Source organism: Eriocheir sinensis, chromosome 52, assembly GCF_024679095.1.
Source record: "Eriocheir sinensis breed Jianghai 21 chromosome 52, ASM2467909v1, whole genome shotgun sequence".
NCBI lineage: Eukaryota > Metazoa > Arthropoda > Malacostraca > Decapoda > Varunidae > Eriocheir > Eriocheir sinensis.
This window is the reverse complement of record NC_066560.1, coordinates 204,047-218,109: the sequence shown is the minus strand read 5'-3', so window position 1 is coordinate 218,109 and position 14,063 is coordinate 204,047. Positions and strand designations below refer to the sequence as shown.

General features: G+C 36.3%; 1 long non-coding RNA gene across 2 annotated transcripts; it reads left to right on the top strand.

Moving 5' to 3' along the window:
- Window positions 1-570: 570 nt before the first annotated feature.
- LOC126982844 (uncharacterized) lies at window positions 571-5,152 on the top strand. Of its 2 annotated transcripts, none has more exons than XR_007735340.1 (3): window positions 571-893; window positions 2,377-2,563; window positions 4,179-4,633. It is a non-coding gene; the product is annotated as an uncharacterized LOC126982844 (long non-coding RNA). The 2 variants fall into 2 exon arrangements; XR_007735341.1 differs by lacking the exon at window positions 571-893 and adding an exon at window positions 5,053-5,152 and having other exon boundaries at window positions 2,289-2,563; window positions 4,179-4,268.
- The last annotated feature ends 8,911 nt before the right edge of the window (window positions 5,153-14,063 follow it).

The window sequence follows — 14,063 nt, the reverse complement described above, 5'->3', positions numbered from 1 at the left end:
GACGACCACGAAGACGTTCACCAAGTTTTCGCAACACAGTTACCGGAATGTCTGTTGTCTTGACTTTCTGTAGGTCTTTTGTGGCTCTTACAGATAAAAGACAATACGGTTGACTGGAGGAGGAGGAGGAGGAGGAGGAGGAAGCAAGTTTATTCAATGTATCTGTATTTTTTATATTTTTTTTATTGCTATTTGTATCCCTTTTTTAACACACGACTAAAAATCATACGAATCTCTCCTTTGATTTCCTTTTCATTACATCGGTAAAGGAAAAAAGAACCGAGAGCCGGACAAGAGTTTATTAAATGTTGCAGAATTGCTGTTCCTGCACAAGGCAGCAGAAGAGCCGAAATAAATGATCAACGTGGTTACCTTTATTGTTTTTTTACATTTTTTAATCTGCATTTTATTATATTTCATTGTTGCGAAGAATCACCTCGGAACGGCTTTCTGAGCTTTGTTGACACAGAAACGTAAGTTCCTGTTGTTGCTGCTAATGTTGATGCTGTTGTTGCTGTTGTTGTTGATGATGTTGTTGTTGTTGTTGTTGTTGTTGTTGTTGTTGTTGATGCTGTTGTTGTTGTAGATTTCATTATGCGCTTTGGTTGGAGGAAAAATGCGCTTTCGTGACTTTTTATGGGGTGTCTGCGCTTTGGAACCACCCCCTCGCGCTTTAGTATCGCAACACTGCGCTTTAGTACCGCGTTGCGCTTTCGCACCCACCCTCAGATTTGATGTGTTGCGACCTGCACTTCAGTATCGTTTTGTCGAGGTTCCAGCTACTATTTTCAGCGAGCCAATCACAAGCCGAGAAATTGTTGCAGCGCTGTTCCTGCCACGCGGTGGCCGCCATTACGCCTTCTTCATGCATATCTTCAGCAGTAAAAACTATGGTAAGTCACCCATAATTACTGTGTATTCGTAGTGATAGAATGAAGATGAACTCATAGGAGATGGTAAAGGTAAAGTGGGTGCATACGCAGTGGCTGCGCATAGCTGCGGTGCCCATCTCCGTCCCATTAGCCCTTGGAGCCTGTGGTGGGTAAGAACCCGCTATCCCGGGACACAGGGCTGGTATGACATCCGGGATATCCACAGTTTACCTTCCCCAGGTTTCCCCAGGTACCCATTTATCGACCAACCCGAAAGGGATGATGAACAGCTGGGTGGGCTGTGCCGACTGCCCAGGCCGGGATTCGAACCTGGCCCGCATATTCGTAGCCAGACATGCTGACCACTGCACCACGGAGGCGCTTGGAGGAGATGAACATGACGATAATTCAGGATTTAGATTGTCGGTTAGCTCCCATGACCGTCATTGTACTGAATAAGCCACCGCATGTCACGCTTCCCCTGCAGGCATGCTTTCATAATAGTAAAACCAACGCAACCACACAGGAGATGGACATGTAGAGAATATAAATGTTGGTTCCCATGACAGTCATTTGTACCGTCCACGCCACTCAAGTATCACAGCATTCTACCTTAGTTTCCTAGCTCTATGGGCGTGGAGGTAGCTCCCCCACCTTGTTAAGGCCTTTCAAGCAAGTATGAAGAAGTTAAATGTTTTAAAATAGGGTAGCACCAATCTGCAGGTATGCCAGTCCATTATTAGTAGGGTCAATTAGTAGCGTTAAGGGATATATGACTGAACTATGTACCTTATGCAGAAATAATTATATATGGCCTGAGTTTATTGGTGCTAGGAGTAATACTTGAAGTGTGTAGTCACTGTAGTGATTAAAAGGAAATTGTTAAATTGATAACAAGGAAGGAAGGCAGGAGGGAAGATGTGTTAGGGGTTAGTCTTGGAAATGGTAAAGGAATATAGAGCTGATTTGAAGAATGAGATAAACTCCATAGCAACAACCTGATCAGGCAGGGAATTCTCCAGACTGATAGACCTAAGTGAGTTTGAGCAACCTTGTACCTGTGTTCAGTGTTTCATGGCCCCTATAATTTTACTATGCCTGGTGCCCACACAAATAAAAATTAAATAAATAAACAACTGTCCTCTCCATGGTGTCCCTTTATTATAACCAATGCCACTGCCCATCTAGCTCTATGTCCCACAGTGTGTGAAGACAGCCTTTATAAACAGTTTAAAAGGTATAGATAGATAAGTTCGTTCACTTATGTTCCCTCACCCTAAAACCCCACTTATCCAACAGGGAGCTTCTTAGTGATAGAGAGGAAACAGTTATGAAGTAGTGGGTCAAGGGAAGGAGCCCTCCCTTGTATGTAATAGCTCATTTTACTGTAGATGGATAACAAATTTTATAGGGGTTGTGCTATTCTACAATTAATTATAGTTCAGGTTTGGTTTCATCATTTGTGTTGTGTTTTATGTCAAATTAATTCCTTCTTTATTTACAGGTTACTGGGACAAACAGCTTGACTGATTTGTTGACCAAGACTGTTTGTAGTTTGGGCTTTGTTCAACCATAAACAAAGGATGGCTGAACAACTATGTCCCCTGGATCTTTCAACTAAACCTCTTTCAGGTTTAGCCATGAAGCTGCCTAAAAGTGCACCTTATAACATGCCGAAGACTGTTATAAAGGTGAGTATGATTTTGCATTATTGTCTTAGTACATTCTACACAAATATTTTTTTTATACTAAAAAGTCTATTTCCACTCAAACTATCTGATGCCTCAGAAGATACTCATAAGAATTAAATTTTCTCAATGGAGCTCCTGCCAGGAAAACTACAGAAATAAATAGGAGATGAGCACTCTAGTGTTGACCCAAAGGGTATCCCAAGACCCAAAACTCTGAAAATGCTTACCTCTACTACTCCTGTGCATTACATTGCTTTCCCCTCCTCCTAAGAGCAATTTACATGTATTTATGATAGTCTAAAATTTATTTTCTTCCTTGATAAGCTCACCACTCTCTGAGAGAACATGAGGTATCCTACAGTCTCGGGGCAACTCCTTTTCCCTTCCTGGACCTGCAGGTCTAAGTGTAGGTCTACGCTGCCACCTCTCTGATGCCTTGTCCTGATAGATACTTGTAAACACATGGGTTTTATCTTTTGTAATATTCAAATTTTGTCAATGAACCTGCTGGAACTCAAACTTGGTGTGCAGGAATGGGAGGTGAGCACTCTAGAGTCAACCCAGAGGGTAGCCCTAAGCCCAAGGCTCTGGAAATGCTTATCTTTACTACTGTGTATTATAATTTTATTGCTACTAAAAGACAAAGCGTTGTACACCTCCATTTTTAACAAGCAAAATTTTATTAATACTCTTTTGGACAGGCCTCTTCCATGTTGTGGATTTAGAGCAAAACCTCTTAAAGACATAGTAGGCAGGCTGAAGGTTGTTAGCCTTTAGACTACTCTCAACATCCTCAGCAAAAGTTCCCTGGTATACCTCTCCTTATCCTTTCGTAGAAGTGACACAGTGGCACACTCCTGTTTCAGCTGAGTTTCCCTGCTACTCAGACAGCACAAATTTTCTCAACCATTTTCACTAATCTTTCTGGTTCTCTTTGCCTTCAAAAGCCCATCTTACAGCATCACATAGTACTCTGACATATACCTACCCTAAGCATGATACAATCTTTTTCCATATTAACTGTAAATTGCTGAAGTTGTAGGTCTCCCAACCTAAAGCCAAACTGACCATAGTCAATTTTAAATTATCTTTTCTGTATTTGTATTACTTATTTTGTTGCAGTCAGAAATATTTATTCCCATTATTATCATAGTTAGTAATGATAATGAAAAAATATTAATACCGTACAGCTTCTAGCATTTAAACACAACATAACATTTTATAAATTTATTATGCCTGACTCTGTTAGCTGTTAACACTTAGAATTTATCCTTTCATTAACACAATTGAACTCTTGAGTTATTATAGCATAATTTCTCTTAATTTACAAATATTTCCTCCCATACTTTAAGTTCTTGGGTTTAAAATTTTCTGCATATATATATATATATATATATATATATATATATATATATATATATATATATATATATATATATATATATATATATATATATATATATATATATATATATATATATATATATCTTGTAAAATTTTCATATGGATGTATTATTTTTTTAATAGTTTCAAAGGATGTGCATTGTTTTTACCACACAATTAAATGCAATCTTATCCAGAAAAACCATGAAACTAACCTAAATAAAATTTGCAGGTATCAATGAAGTCAAGATCCCATTCCTGCGAGCCACACAGTGACAAAATAAATGACCACAGGACATATCTCCCAAGCCAGCATGTGGAGGTAAATGAATAATTAGATGTTGCTGAGTCCAGGCCCCTCACTGACAGGGAATCAATATATAATTTGAAAATAAAATTACTTTATAATCAAGCTTGCTTAGTGGTTAGCACTTCATAGTTACTAAGCCATGAGTGCAGGTTCAAGTCCCAGATTTGTTAGTGGGTTCATTCTCATTAAGGCACAATGCTCAAGTATGCAGATGACCACTCTTCAGCTATCTACACTTGCAACTTCCTGGAGTTCCTTGAGCTTAATGAATGTGACTCTTTCCCATTGCTGCCAAAACCAACTATGCGAATCACATAATATTTTATGGTTATTTGACTAATTTATACCATCTCTAGATTTCCCTTTATTACTCACACTTAAAAGTAAAACTTGAGGGCTTAAACTCCTTTAACGTAATTTAATTTTCATGCATTAAAACAGGGAATCAATATATAATTTGAAAATAAAATCACTTTATAATCAATCTTGCTTAGTAGTTAGCACTTGATAGCTACTGTTACCATAGTTACCAAAGCTTCATTTAAACAATAGCCTTCTAATATATTGCACCTCATTTACAATTTTACAATGTAAGTATAATTATAGTTCCATAATTATACTTGAATTATTTATAATTATGCTCCTATGTGTAATTATACTTGATTTTATTAAGTTTTTGAAATAATATACCCAACCATCACACCAATCACTGGACAGGTTTTGCTCTTTCAGTATGTCCTATTTCATACCCTGATTCAAATGTGACTTTACATGACTAATCAGAATTATGCCGCAGGTGGAGGTAAATGTTGAAGAGCTAGCTCCACCTGAGGCCTCTGCTGCTACCCTTGAAACAGTCTATCAACCTGAAGAAACTTTTCTCCCAATTGAAGACCTGAAGCCCCAGGAGATTATTCTAAATGTTGAGAACTCGGCAGAGGTCTTGCCTTGTGATGGATTAGTAGATGTACTTTCCTAACAGTAAAAAGCAGAGGAAAAATCTAATTGCCCAGCATGCAAAAAAACTAGTTCACCTGCCTCGCCACCTAGTGAGAGTACATGGATGGTCCACAGATAGAGCTAAAAAAATATCATGCATCATGGGAACAAGAAAATACAGAGGGCTCTTTACAAGAAAAGTTAGGAAAACGTGTACAGTCAAGAACTGCTATGCACAGGTTACTCGATTGGGTCAGCACATGAAGAGGGTGCATGGGATATGCCTCCAACCTGAAGCATTCTATTCCCAAGCCTCATCTGAGAACACCCCACTAGAAAATACCGAATTTGAGTTACAAGATAAAGTAAAGCAAAGATTGAGTTCTGGTACAGGCAGTACAGATGAAGAAGAGATAGACTACACAGACAATAGTGATGTTGTTAGTACATATTGGAAAGAAATACTCCTTAACTATGAAATTTTTTTGAAAGGTCCTGCTGGAGGGTCACTAGAAATGAAAACAATATCATATAACATAGGCAGGTTGAAAATAGTGATAGCAGATCTAGAGGCAAATAATGTACAAGAACTGCTGGTGGAAGAAAAACTTTGGAAGTACTTTGGTAAGAAAAAAACTGAAAAAGACTGGAAATCACAAACAATAATAACATACCTCGCTAGTCTGAAAAAGTTCTTTGCATACGTTTCAAAGAAGAGAAAGGAAACCCCTTTCTCTGAATCTGAGGTCACAGATGCAGAACACCTATGCAACATTATGCCTGGGTGGTCCCGTAGCTATTACAAAATGTGTGGAGAGGAAAAAAGGTGTAAGAGAAAAGAACAAGAGCAGTTGTTGTTAAATAGTGATAAATTAGATAAATTCTATTCATCAGAAGAATATAAAGGAGCAGTGAAAATAATAGAACAACTTGATGACAAATATGTACCAAAAAGAAATGACATTTCATTGGTAAGGAATATTTTGATATTTATGGGACTAATAAAAATGCAAAAGAGGAGGTGTTTTTGCAGAGCTACGGTTCAGTGAATTTCTCAAAAGAGAACGCATTGAAGACCGCGTTGTCATCAGCATTGTAAAACATAAAACAAGTTTCACTCATGATGAAGCAAACCTGGTCCTCACTGAAACTGAAAATTCCTATTATCAGAAGTATTTGAAATTCATGAGATCAAAGATTGAAACTGAGGAAAGTGGGGATTACTTTTTTTTGTCATGGGAGGACTCCAACCACAGCCAGCAATGTAAGTAATGGCATTAAGAAATTAGGGATAGCAAGTGGAATAGGGGCATTATTTCCAAATATTTTTAGAAAATCAGCTGCCACCAACATATTCTATCATTGCCCTGAAATGGCAGAAAATGTGGCAACTCATATGGACCATGAGTTTAATACCGCAAAAAAGACATACAGATTGCTCAATAAAAAAAGAGATGCTGTTCCATCCTCTAAAGCTATTGAGGCAGCAAACTATTGTGACCGACCGAGTTATTCTGGCATTCGCATAGAGAAGATAGATGAAGAAAAGCATAATTATGAAGGAGTAAAATGAAAATATCAGTGATGAATGTAGTGATTCAGAGAGTGAAACTTCAGAAATGAATAGTCATTCAAGCACAAATTCATTAAATAGAAAATTTTCTCCTTATGAAAACAGATTAATTGAAAAAATATTCATGGATAAAATAAAGAAAGGCGAGAATTTATCATCGAAGAAAGTGCGAAATATACTTGACACAAAAACCCCAAAACTCCTAAATGAGTATGGAGAAAAAAAAATACTGGCTAAAGTGAGGTGGCTGAAATATAGATATAAAGTTAGGAAAAGTAAATGAAAAATAGAATACTGCAAATTTGTGATTTTGAATGTTGTTAATCATCATTAAAATTTTTCAAGTGTGAATTCATACATAGTACTTGTCAAAAGTTTAGGTTGGGTGAGGCAAGGTAGAATATATATGGTTTAAAAATACTAATTTCGATGAATGGTTATATTTGTTTGGACCCGGTAAAATATTGCATCATCACATTCCTAAGCTCTTCTGCTCCAATTTGCCACCATTCATTTTATGTTAACTCAGCTGGGAAATAATAGTACTATTAGAGTAGTTTCTACTAATTTGCTAAATTTTGTTAAAATTTTTGGGAGGGTACAGGTCACGATAAACAACAGCTCTCATTATTGCACCTAACCTAACCTAACCCAAACCTAAACCAAGTACTGAATATCTATGTTTTTCATTTGAAAGGAAATGCTTAATTAGTTAACACTGTCTTTATTTCTCAAGATATATGTTGTCTTTAGCATTCCACACCTGAACTGTATTATTTTATTTTCAAATATAGATTTATGTTCAACTAGTAATGTATATTAAAGGCTTTTGTCTTTTTATTTGCATATATTTTCTTATGATAATGAAATAAGATTGAGAGCAAATTTAGTCTATTGAGAATAGTTTTTTTGTTCTATAAAATATGTTAAAAGGAAATATATACTTTTTTAAAATTGAGGTTTAAGTCAAATTTAAGTTGGAAGTGATACACAATAATAGCTTTTTTGTTACTTTTGTAAAGATCTTAATCTGTGGCATTACAGTTTAAAGGAACCTTTATGTATTTCTGCATAAGTAAATAGGGAAATGGAGGAATCAAAAGTATGTAATTATTTTGCATAGGTAAAGGTACATTATATGTTTTATATGGTATCATTCAGAGTCAGAGGATTGCATTTCATATGATGAAAATTACTATCCAATTAAAATAAAATTTCATTTAGCTTAAGAGGGTGATGTATTTAATTGAAATGAAACTTAGTCTATTGAGAATAGTTTCTTTAAAGGGAAAATCCTATTGTATCTTTTATTTTGAATTATATGTCAGTCAAATTTGTTAAAGGGTATTTCCCAAAATAGCTTTTTTGTTTCCTCTTGTAAAGATTTCCATAATGTAATAATGGGGCATTTCAGTTTAAGAGAATTCTATATAAGTATTTTTTGAATAAGGAAATTTCTCATGTACACAGGAAAACAGAAGTTAAAATGTTATAATTTACCAAAAGTAGGGGGTATATTACAAATTTAAATGTTTTTCATTGTGAGTATGTGTGAGAGATTCTCATGTGTTGAATAATCTTCATGTGTTGCAAATTGCCGGAAAAGAAGTTTCAAGTAACTTTATGTAAGTTATTTTTCAAACTTAAGTGGATTCTCAATTACTTATAAAAAAAATCATAAATAAATAAAAAAATAAAAAAATTGGATTATTCACTTTTGTCATCACCTATATTTTTTTCCATAACTTGTTTGTTATAAGCACCCAACATTTGAGCCCCTCATCATTAAATCCTACAGGAATACCAGAAAAAAAAAAATACGGTAGTATATTACCTGAGAAACTAGTTTACTAAAAGCCATGAAATAAAGTTTGAGACTGATGAATACAGTTTCCATGAAACACAACCATCCAAAAGGTGTGTGTATATATCTATATATATATATATATATATATATATATATATATATATATATATATATATATATATATATATATATATATATATATATATATATATATATATATATATATATATATATATATATATATATATATATATATATATATATATATATATATATATATATATATATATATATATATATATATATATATATATATATATATATATATATGGTTAAGCGTCGTTGAAGTACTGAAGTATCATAGAAAAATGCATTGTACATAATATCACTCACAAAACTCACACTACCTTGCTATGAATAAAGAAAACATAGGCAAATCATTAAAAAATATGTTTTGGATACTTGAAAAAAAAAATATAAAAAAAAATATTAATGATTATACAAAAGTCTCCAAAATAAAAAAATAAAAAAACTAAAGTTAACCTAACCTGCGGGGCTGACTAATCTAACCTAACCTAACCCTGCGGGATGACCAATCTAACCTAACCTAACCTAACCTAACGTAACCCGGGTAATTCCGTGCGTGAGCAGTCTTGATCTTAGTCTTGGTTTTGTTTATGTTAGTCAGCCCCGCAGGGTTAGGTTAGCTTCGGTTAGGTTTGGTTTGGTTAGATTAGTCAGCCCCGCAGGGTTAGATTAGGTTTGATTTGGTTAGATTAGTTTTTTATTTTCATTTGGAGACTGGTTTTCGTTGTAAAATCATTAAAAACGTGTTTTCGATTTTTTTTCCAATATCGAAAACATGCTTTTTAATGGTTTGCCCAAGAAAAGTCCAAAATGACAACCACATTTTTAAAACAAAATTAATCATGGTCTGTCAAGAAAAAAGTCCGCACTACTGAAAATAAGTTTTAAAATATATCTATATATATATATATATATATATATATATATATATATATATATATATATATATATATATATATATATATATATATATATATATAGATATACGTATATATATTTATATTTATTTATATATATGCGTAGAGAGAGAGAGAGAGAGAGAGAGAGAGAGAGAGAGAGAGAGAGAGAGAGAGAGAGAGAGAGAGAGAGAGAGAGAGAGAGAGAGAGAGAGAGAGAGAGAGAGAGAGAGAGATTTACATAGATTTACATAGAAACCAGACCACACAGACCCCATGGTCCAGACTAGGTGGCCTGTCCTTAAACCTAAGTGATTCTACGTTAATCAGATGGCTCCAAAACATTGCAGTTCTACTCTAATTAATATTAAGTTCAAGGAAGTGACGGTCAAGCTTATTTTTAAAGAGAGAGAGAGAGAAACAAAGTAAAGAATCCCACTCAAATCCCTGTGGCAGTAAGTAATATGGAGAGCCATTATTTTCCTCCTGAAGTCAGCAGATGGTAAGGTTACGTAACACACAGGCTGTTTTTTAATTACCAGTGCTTATAGAAAACGGGTTTTTAAGTAGGACAAAGGCAAAACATTAATCATGTTTTTTTTTTTTCTTTACAGTATGTTATAAACTGTTAAGTTAGGTTAGGTTAGTTTTTTTTTATCAAAATAACATTTTTCTATGCTTCTAAATATAATTCATGATTTTTGTTAAGTATTTTTCATCAAATATGGCTAAAATTTGGAAAATGAGAAGATTGTTTAAAAAGCTTCAGTATGAAAATATATCTGTGATTTGAAAGTTTAAAGGCGGTATCTATAATACTTTTTTTTATATGGCCAGTCAAAGTTGAAAAAAACGGTTCCAAAGCGCAGCAATTTCTCGTGTTTCAGGCGATTTATTCCTTTAAAATAATTAGTAGTGCATTTAAAGACACGAGACTTGTCTCTTTTTAGTAGTTGCCACGTATGCTATAAAATAACTTTACACAGCAGTCCAAAGTGAAGTAGTTTTTTCACCAGCGATGAATGTATGTTTTGATGGTTTTTGTTGTGTTACAGAAGCGCACCATAAAACTACTATCCGATTTTTAACTAAAAAACCATTGTAACTACCGAGCCAAAACTTTAGAATATTAAATAATTTTACATTATCCTTGTTGTGGTGAAAAATCAGCTCATTTGGTTTTGCAGTATTAAAGTTATTCGCGTTTCAAAAAACATAGGAAGTTTGTGCGAAGAGTAAGAACACTAGTCTAAGAAGGTCATAGCAAAGTCACTGCAGTTTTTGGTCCAATTTTTTGGTCCAAATTTGTTGTTCTTTCCTGTTCATATCTAAGAGTTATCGTATTTTGTTGTTGATTTAGGGTGAATATCTGTTCACCCACGCCGTGAACAACATTGATTTATCATAGAGACTACTGAACAACAACTTAGGCGCTTTGGAACCCAAATCTTGCCCTTATTGTTCAGTATCTCTTTTTCAAATGAGCAAAAAATTGCCAAGCTGCTATAAAAAGATGATTTTGGCCAACGTCAATAATATATATCAAAATGAGCAAGTGTGAGGCATTCCCTGGCATTATATTGGCGATACTAGAATTTCTGTTGTTTGGGGTCCCATAGCGCTTGTTGATCAATATCCTGTTGTTGTTGTTGTTGTTGTTGTTGTTGTTGTTGTTGTTGTTACCCTCTCCACTGACAGTATTTCTTTATATCATTTCCTTTCTCTGCCCTTCCCATACCCCTTATAGAGTGGCCATGAAATTTCTCTTAACGTTCCTGTGCATCATTAATCATTCATTTCTTCATACATCCTTTTTCTCCTCCCCTTTTGTTACAAATTTCGTCTTCTATCCTTCCTTTCTTCCTCTACCGTCTCTTTCTGCTCTCTCTGTCTTTTCTCTCGCCTCTCTTTATTTCCTTCGTTTTTCATTTTCTTGTTGTTTTCTTCCACAGGTTAGTGCATATGGTAAAGTTAAAGTTTCATTCCCTATTACCCTTTTCAACTGTTCCATTTTTCTCTTATCTTTTTCAACATTTTATCCTATTCTTTACTTACACAAACCTGTCACCTTCTACAATAAACACTCTCGGTCTATCCTTAACTCAAAATCTTAACTGGCAACTTCATATCTCCTCTCTAGCTAAATCAGCATCCTCGAGGTTAGGCGTTCTGTACCGTCTTCGACAGTTCTTTTCCCTCTCACAGATCCTTTCCATATACCAGGGTCTTGTCCGCCGTTGTATGGAGTATGCATCTCATGTGTGGGATGGCTCCATACAAATAGTTTTCTTGGATAGAGTGGAGTCATAGGCCCTTCGTCTCATTAACTGCCCTCCTCTTACTAGCAGTATTCCACTTCTTAAATTCTGCCGCATTGTTGCATCTCTTTCAATCTTATTTCGATATTTTCAAACTGTCTGATCCTCCGAACTTGCTAACTGCATTACTACCCTCCTCCAGCGACCTCGCAGCACACGACTTTCCACCCTTGCTCATCCCTATTCTGTTCAAATCCCTTATGCAAGAGTTAAGCAGCATCTTCTTACATTTATTCCTCCCGTTGGTAGGACAGCCTTCCTTCGTCTGAATTTCCTCCTGCTTACGACTTAAACTCGTAAAGAGAGTGTCACAAAACCTCTCCTCCTAAAATTGACTTCTCCTCCCGGTCCTCCGGCTTCTCATTGATTTCTTTGGTTGGAGCAGCGTTTAGCGGGCATTTTTGTCACTGGTTTTGTTTTTTGCCCTAGTAAATTACAGTTTGATCGTAGCTTATGCAATCATAGATCTAGTAGGTCGGCAATATATGAACCTATCAATTAATCAATGGGAAAAAGCCAGGGGGCTGGAACGAAAAAAGGCTTCGTAGATCACACTGAGTTAGTGTTTCAAGCTAAAAATGACGGGGATTACCATAACCAGATGAACTCAACACTTTTTGAGGAATGGTTTAGGAAGCAGTTGCTTCCAAATATTTCATCAAACTCGGTGATCGTAATGGACAACGCTTCCTATCATTCGGTGAAGCTTGAAAGAAGACCTACAATATCATGGAGAAAATCGGACTAGCTGGATTGGCTGATAAAGAAGGAAGTGCAGCCCCAAGATAATTCATCAAAAGCACAGCTGCAAGAGCTTGCTAAGAAAATGGATGTCACAACGACATAATGTAATCGATAAGATTGCGGAAGAGGCAGGGCATCGGGTTTTGAGGTTACCGCCATATCACTGCCAGTATAATCCGATCGAGCTCATTTGGGCTCAGGTGAAGACTTATATAGCCAAGAAGAACACGTTTAAAATGGCTAATCTTAAAGTTCTTGTAAAAGAAGCTCTGAGTGTCATCACACCACAGACTTGGATGGAAGCAGTGCGACATACTGAAAAAATACAGGATGAAGATGATCAACAAGACATAGCAGCTGAAAATTTCGTCGAGTCATTTGTAATCAACATCACGGAATGTTCTGATGAGGAAGATGATGATTAAACAACAGAGAGGATTAGGCCTACGGGGGACACCTCTAAAAAAAAAAAAAACGCGCCTAAACTTTTACCTCATATAGGTGGTGTGGAAAAAAAGTCGAAAATGAATAATAAATAAATACTACATAAGTATAATATAAATTAGAGAGAGAGAGAGAGAGAGAGAGAGAGAGAGAGAGAGAGAGAGAGAGAGAGAGAGAGAGAGAGAGGTGGGTTATGGGTGGGTAGGTAGGGAGACTGTGCTAATCTGATAATTGGTGGTCGAGCTGGCAGGGCCGCACTCATGGGAATTCCGGAATGTGCCACACCTTGAACTGCCTTCATGCTCTGAACAGACTATAGGAGGGAGCAGTGGAGCACTAGTGGAGCAGGGGACGAGGGGGACCTGGGGGAGGGAGAGGCAGTGTGAAGCAAATGGCGTCGGTGGTGTGAGGTGAGGAAAGCGTGAGCAGCATAAGCGGAGTGACGATGGAGTGTAGAAGCCTTCAATGGATACATTGAAAGTGTCGGTGGAAAATAAAGATTTCGGAGTGGCCTTGAGCGGAATCACAGCGGATTAGGAGAGTTTGTGGCCGTGAAAAACGATTGGTGCTGCTGCGAGGAGTGGAGGAGAGCTGAGTGCCTGGGTTGGGTTAGAGAGAGAGTAGGTCTTGCCTCGGAGATAACAGGGAATGAGGCTTCGCGGTGGAGTGGTTCGTGTCAGTGTTTCCTCGTGTTTTGCGTGGCGGCGGGGAAGTGCGGCGTCCGTTATGTGAGAAGCGCCAGTGTTACTCTGAAAGAATAAATTGAGAAAGAGGAAGAAAAAACAAGATGAAGATGTGTGCTAGTGATAAGAATGTAAATATAATGTGCGAGACAAGAATAGACGAAAATGAATAAATACAAGTACAGGAAGAAACGAAGACAAGGATGAAAACAGACGACAACGAGAAGGCACAAGGACAAGACGAAGACAATAACTAGAAGAGGACGCCCGACGGTGAGAGTTAAATATCAATAGTTTCACAACCTTAACATCTTGC